Source organism: Meleagris gallopavo, chromosome 3 (genome assembly GCF_000146605.3).
Source record: "Meleagris gallopavo isolate NT-WF06-2002-E0010 breed Aviagen turkey brand Nicholas breeding stock chromosome 3, Turkey_5.1, whole genome shotgun sequence".
Lineage (NCBI taxonomy): Eukaryota > Metazoa > Chordata > Aves > Galliformes > Phasianidae > Meleagris > Meleagris gallopavo.
In genome coordinates this window covers 51,269,943-51,277,374 of record NC_015013.2, presented here as the reverse complement: position 1 = coordinate 51,277,374, position 7,432 = coordinate 51,269,943, and positions in this window count along the sequence as shown.

Genomic DNA, 7,432 nt, shown 5'->3' with positions numbered 1-7,432 from the left:
AGGATCAGGACCCAAATTGTAATTCACATCAGTATCCTGGTATGACTCACAGATCATAGTAGGCTAACACTTCAGAATCAGTACACTGATCACATTGCACTAGAAATAGCTATAAACCAAAGAATGAATTGCAAAGATTCCAGGTGACTTCACTGAATCATTACATCAACAAATCAAAGAACTCATTGATTCAATTTTTGTGGGTTTATGAAGTTTGTCATTTTGTTTGAAATGTGATGCTGCTTGAAGTAGAGGGAGATATTCACCTCTCTCAATCTGCATAAGAGTTTAAGAATAGGCAACAGTTATCATCTGTAAATCACAGGTATTTTTCTTTCTTTCCCTATTCTTTATTAAAATAGGTAAATGAATTCATGCACACTATGAAAAGGTTGGGCCTACATCAACATATCCTAAGGGGGTCCTAAGGGGAAGGATCCCTCCAAAGAACCTTGATTGACATAAATTATTTCTATATGATAACCATCAACAACCTGTCATCAGAGCTTCCAGTAGACTAGATAGATGATTTCTGTGGCCTCTTGAGGGTAAGATCTTCATTTTCCAGTCCTCATTGCACCCACTGCTTTGCTCTTTCTTCTCCATTCTTTGCTATACCTCAAAATTTGTCACATGTTCAATTTTATAATGGATAAAATATACTTTAAAAAAGCATTTTTCAATGATATATTCTATAAGATTTAGATGTAAATCAGAACAAACTTTTCCAAAATTAATTTGTTTGATACCTGAAGCATCAGATCCTTGCATTGTATTTGAAAAGTATGCTGCTTCTTGGCTTGTGGACAGGGATGACACACAGTTTATATTCCATTTGGGGTATGTCACATCCCATGACACAGAATAATCCGACACAACCTTTTTATAACATGACAGATGCATGATATTGTATTAGAATTTTTATGAAACACTGTAGCTTAAAATCTGGGTACTCACCCACGAGTCGGCTGTATGGTTGCCAGCACCCTGTTATCTGAAAGAAAGAGAAAATAGCATATTTAAACTTATTAACCAGTAAATTCTGCTTTAGTTAAACACAGAAGAGAGGTCAAATTTTTGCTTTATATAAAGTCTTGCTTCTGTCCTACTATAATGCTTTGCTTTTCAAAGATAGCTGATGATGTTACATACAAGGCAGATGGGAGTAAAAGAGCAAATGGCACTTTTGCATGTAGTTTTCCAGCACAATTTTAAACCCTCCTCTGCAGCCCTGAGCTATCCCAGACTTAAAAAGAGAACTTTCAATGTGTTAGTTTATTATGTAAAGTTAAATGCAAAAAGTTCTGTATATTTTCCTGTCCTTTGTGTACTTTTCCAAGTGGATCTCAGCTGTGCTGTCTTAACTCTCGCTCCCTTAGGATGAGAGACAGCAGATGGGGTTAGGGCAGAGGGCTGACGCTTCTGACAGCAAACGGCCTGGTTGTTGAGTGGAAGCTGTGAGCGTCAGGAAGCTCCTTTTCCCCAGAGAACCAACAAACCACTGAAGAAAGTTGAAAATGAGCCCTTTGAGAAACGCTATTAAAAGTAGTAAAAAATTGCAATTGTGCAGATGATGTGCTGCTGTGTGGTTATTCGGATGCTAATGAGTTTGACATTAGGGAACTCAAAGGGTTTACAACTACTCCCTTATGTGATTTAGTTCTTTATTGGCAATCTTTGAGAAAATAAATGAAAAATATATTGCTAATAAATGCATAACATGATAGGATTTTAGACCAAAACCTGCTAAGTTTTAAGCTTAGGAAGTGATTTGTTCACCACTGTAGCTATTCTAAGAGATCTTTTGTTTTAGGGTTAGTGTATTTTGAACAAAAACAAGACAAGGCAGGTAGATAGTGATAACTTTAATATCCCTTTTTTGTTCCTTACTTTTTTTCTCATTTCTCTTGCAAATGTTGAAAAAGAATAACGGAGAAAGAAGGCTTTAAGGGTAAGCAGCATCATTTCTCAGCAACATATTGGCTAAAAAACAGCTTTAAAAATCTTCTCAGTACTAGGCTGTTTCGCTCTGTTTTTTCTTTCCTCTTCATCTGCTGTCTGTTTTGCTACTTGGTAAAAGCTTATTTATTTTAATTAAAAGTTATTGATGGGATTTAAATAATATTCTATCTACTGGGACTCAAGCTGAATTTAGTTACTCACTAAACTGTTGCCTGCCTGAGAATCCATTTAAAGTGAGGCTTCCCAATTTCAGATATGCAGAATTACAAGTTTTATTGGAAAAACTTCATTGGGTATAATTAAAGAAATAGTTAAAGTTTCACCTCCAAGTTCTAGAAGTTTATCTGCAAACCTTCTCATTAATCTATAAGTAGAATAGATAGAATGAATTAGATAAATCTTACTAAATACACTGGATACTATTTGAAAGCTACCCATAAAACTGCAAGTGAAAGTAAAATTTTATAATTTGATTATTGATGGCAGGAGATATATATATATATTCTCTGTGAATAACTAATCACAGACAGATTTGATCAAGTTGCAAGTGCATTCAACTTTCTTTAAGTGTTCGAATGGTGCAGTTATCCCTTATTTCTGAATGCAAGCTTATCAGTATCGTACGCTCAGACAAAAATTTCAATTCTTTTTCTCTCATAATTATTGTTGGTTTAGCAGGAGTTTCCTTGTAGAAAATAATAAACATTAAGAGTGGAAAAAATCAAAGACATCCCGTATTTGGTTACAGTGAGAATGTGGTCGGTCTGTCCAACTTTGAGCATTGATATTCAAAGCAAAATACATAAATAGATTCTAAAATTCAATAATTTTATTTATATAATTATTGAAATATTTTAGAGTGCTTATCGTTTATTTCATACCATGTGCCAAACCATATTTGACTTTGGATTTCTACATAAAAACTGTGTTTTTCTGTATGTGTATTAAGAAAAACTTAAGGTCTGAGTGATAAACTATTGGAGAGGGCAAAACCATACTTTAAAAGTACCACAAGAAAAATAAATTTTCATTATTTCTACTTTTTAAAAACATCATGTACCTATGCCACGTTTTTCATGAAAAAATAATAATTAAAAAAAAAAAGAAAAAAACCGATTCTTTACCTGTCATAAAAAAAGCGTCCTGTTTCACCTATGTTTTTGGTTATGTTTTCTTTTTCAGAGAATGAATTTCAGGATTATCTGTTAAATCGGGCAAGACATCTTGGGAAGAGTGAACCTGGTCCTTTAGAATCTGCACATATTTTCACCCAGAAACAAACAAAGGTGGGATAATTTCTTTAAAAGAATGAATCTGAATTAAAATGCATCTCCATAGAAGTACTAGATTACTTTGTAGTGTTTTGTGCAATGTGACTGTATTTCCTCTATAGTATCTGCTGTTTTAAGAACAGTAATCTTAAGAATCAGGTAAAATAATAATGAACTATTCAAAAAGATGGAAACTTCTGTAAATACGTAGAAATTCTATTTTTTTCATTTCTATGAAAGAATTATGTTTCTTAAAATTAAATGCCAGCAAGAATACAAATATCTTTTAATCCATATGGCTTCAAAAGTAAGAATGTATTTCATAATGCGTTGCTTAAATTCAATCTGAAGAATAGCTTGTGATTTTTTTTTTTTATGAATGCATATTGATTTAATTTTTTTACTATACATTTTCTGAAAGGTCTTTAGGTGTCAAGGCAACACTTCTATTATTATTTTTTTTTTTTCTGTTTGAATATTGACATATTCTTTCTTCAGTAGGAAGAAAAATGATATTTAGTACAAAGTAGCCCAGGAAATAGTGACAAGACATTAAAGTACACTGGAAATAAAAGTACAGGAAACAAGCCCCCAGAAACTAGGATCATCTTATGCCAAGCTGCATTTTATCATGATGTACTTCATAATTTTTCTGTAAATTTAAAAAGCTAGCAGTTGCCCCTAATTTCATAAAGCTGTATTTCTGCCCTCTAAAGCCTTGGTAAAGCAGACTAATAGAAATACTTGGCACACATTGGTTACCCAAGGGAATAATAGAACTATTTGCTGTAGTCGTTTGGCAAAAGGACATAAACATATGGCTTTGGTTTATATTCAGCACTGCCAGTTGTGCAAAGTTGCATGGATGAAGTATACAACAGCAGTGACAACTCAGAAATCAGAAGTGAGAATCAAAATAAATCATCCTCGTTACAAAGTTATTCAAGCTTGTCTCTGACTTAAGGTTTATTTTGCCACTGAACATTTTCAAGTAGTGCTTTCAACATTAAAACATTATCTACATTTCAAAATTATGTACAACCCACAGCCAGTTGTTGATGATTTATGTTATGCTTTAAAGTTTGCACTCAGTGGATGTACTTGCTCATTTTATTTCCCAAGAAACAAACACGTGAACTAGTTATTTCCATGACATTCAACTTCCTCTGATAGAAATCAAGAATAGCATTGTGTAAACTTAAGCAAAAGTTTCAAAATAAAGATGGGATGACTACTTAAGTAAGATTCATCAATATCAAATAACAAGGTTTGTTTTCAGTAGTAGCCTTAAAGAACACTTTCTTTGTTTTTCTCCTTCCTGGGTATCAACTTGTGATTAAAAGAAAAGAAGAACAAGCAACTTTAAGCCACAATGCAAATAATGTTCCTGAAAATTGTGTCTTCATATCTTTTATTATTTTTTCTTCCAATAATCAGAAGATAGAAGCTTTTCCTAAAAGTTGTTAATTTGTGCTTTCCATTTTCTTCTTGCTCTGTAATTTTCACTATCAGTCTTTAGTGAATTCTTAATATTAAAAAAAAAGCTATCTTAGAGTGACAGAAAGATACACTTAGCACACATACGTACACAAACAACCGAATGCTACTCTGTACTTACTGATAGGATGTAGGAAATCTTTTGCTTTATGATACTAAAAAAAAAGAAAACAAAACAAAACAAAAAAAACCTTAATGTCAGTATTCTGTTTTTGTATGTTAGATTCTTAAATAACTTGTTAAAAAGAAATAGTAAAATGTGGCTACTAACAGCATCGAAAAATATTGCCGTAATAATATTACCTGTTGTCAGGAGAGACACATGCTATGTCATGTCACCTTGGGGTACAGGTAGAGCATAGAGATGTTTGCAGTGCAAAGCAGTGTCTGACATCAATTTTGAAGTCTGTGGCTTGTGTTTTAGAATTAAGGATGGACTTGTGTGCCTTAAAAGGCATCATTCTTTTTCTGACTAAGTTCATTAGTCTAATGACAGATGTAGACGTTATCTCTATACGAACACATGTAGATTACAATGAAAAGAAAAACTATTCTTTTCAGAACTCTCAAAATCAGCAAAGTTTTGTCACTGAGAAGTTACTTTCCATGTTTCATTTTGAAAACCAAACATAACTTTTTGTTGGAAAATCCCAGGAAAATGTCAACTTTTTACATCTTACTTCTAAATAAACTGGTGATTTAGTTACACAAAAGGAAAGTGACCACTCCAGGAACGTGAAATGCGCTTATGTGAAATCATTCATGCTTGTTCAGAGAGCAGAGCAGAAATAAGAAAATGCACTTACTTGCATGTATCAGCAGCACTGTCCTCACGGCATCATTTATTTCACAGTAACATGCTGTAAAGCTATCCTACCAAGATAGAAGTAACAATTTTGTTTCTTAAATTGAGAATTAAAAATGTGCAATTAAATTGAAATAATTATTTTACTGTTATTATTAACAGTATTATTGCACATGCCCTGTTTCAGTTGTCATACTCTTGGATTCCATTGGATCAGTGCATGCATTTGTGAACAGACTCTGGGCGCACATACACACACACACGCACACAAGAAACTCAGAGCCAAATCCTGATTCTTTCCATCACGGAAGTATTTTCAGGTGTTGCTCTTGAAACTTCTTATTGCAGTGTGAACAAAAATAACATTTGGTTTTTGTAGCCTGAAGCTCTTAAACAGTTTGCTGAGAAAGTATGATTGCTGCTTTTCACCAGTAAATTCATCTGGGGAACATGAACACACTGTAACAGTCATATGGCAAGTTACTGTAACTTCAGCTAAGCAGAATTTGTGATATCGTGACTCCAGTCCATTTACTAGGGTCTAGTTACTGCCTTAGCCTTCTGTCTCAACCACAAATGAAGGAAGAAGAGAGGGAGTATCACACTGAAATTCACAAAAATCAAACAGCATTCATAAACACTGACGTTTGTTGGGACATACATTCAGGAAAAGCATTCAACATTAACATCTAAAATACATTTCTAAATGACAGGAATATAGCATAACTGAAGGAACTCTGAGGAAGGTATTTATTTCTTAGATGACTTTCCTAATGACTTAGGACTGTGTATCTGCTAACTCTCTTTTTGTCTCTGTGTTTCTGACTATTATCTCTTACTAATTCCTTTTGAGTCCATTAGCCAGTTTCAACTCAATTTGAAAAGAAAGTGCTTAGATGAATTTAAATCCTGTCATATCAGAGAATCTACTTAAAAGTTCATAGAATCTAGCTATAGAGTTAGTGGAATTAGTTTCACTATGCATAGAATTACTACTCATCACTATTAGATATATTTCTACTTGTGAATCTTGCCACTAAAAAATATGGGAATGCAGCTCAGAGTAAAAATTCCTGGCCATTGCTTAGAGATTATCCTGATGGATAAAAACATTTACAGGAAGGCATCATGTATGGATTTTGTAAAGAGAAGAACTAGCAATCTCTTATGACTGTTTGTCTTAAGACAACGTGTGTACTGGTAGGGAGGGCTGACCATCCTTGAATTTGGGAGCATGAATCATCATCCAAAATCCATCCAGTCTTTCCAGTACACTACAGTAATAAGAATGTCTCTCAAATTCAAATCCTGATAGCAATTGCCTCATAAAAAAATTAAGGCAGAATTTCTTATTTAGTTTAACACTTTCATTATTCCAAGGATGTTTTAAAAGTTTGAGTACTTCTTGCTGACTGCCTGTGGCTGTAATTTCATGTAAAACAATCACTATGCAGATAAAAATAATAAGGGAGAATCTTTCTTTTTTTCTTTCTTTTTTTTTTTTTTTAGTTGTCAGGCAATCTCTGGAAAAAAAAAGAAAAAAGAAAAAAGGAATAATGTATTTAAACTTTGAGAATTTTGGTGACATACTGTATTCATTTACTTTTCTATAGATTTAAAGCTAATGATACGTGGGACTTTAGTAAGTTGTTTTTATGCAATGCATACATGATGATTCTTTTAATATGTGGCTTGCAGTGGGCTAAACAGCACAATAAATTTCAGAGTTGAGTTGATTAAACATCTCTCATAATTTCAAATTATTGCAAGGAAAGAAAATCAATAGAAAAATCACCTACATTGATTTTACTGTTCGTTTTCACTCATTGTGCAGTTTTTAAATATTCATCACAATGTAACATGCTATTTAGACCAAAGTAACTGCTGTTCAGTAGAA